This window comes from Triticum dicoccoides, chromosome 1B, assembly GCF_002162155.2.
Source record: "Triticum dicoccoides isolate Atlit2015 ecotype Zavitan chromosome 1B, WEW_v2.0, whole genome shotgun sequence".
NCBI classification, from domain to species: Eukaryota; Viridiplantae; Streptophyta; class Magnoliopsida; order Poales; family Poaceae; genus Triticum; species Triticum dicoccoides.
In genome coordinates, this window is record NC_041381.1 from 174,072,680 (window position 1) to 174,072,904 (window position 225).

Here is a 225-nt window from a genome sequence, read left to right on the forward strand (position 1 = left end):
CGAGCGACGTCCGGCGCCCCCTGGGCAACCAGGGTCTATGCCAACCCGACGTCTGGCTCATCCGGTGTGCCCTGAGAATGAGATATGTGCAGCTCCTATCGGGATTTGTCGGCACAGCGGGAGGTCTTGCTGGTCTTATTTTACCATTGTCGAAATGTCTTGTAAACCGGGATTCTGAGTCTGATCGTGTCTTCCTGGGAGAAGGTCTATTCCTTCGTTGATCGC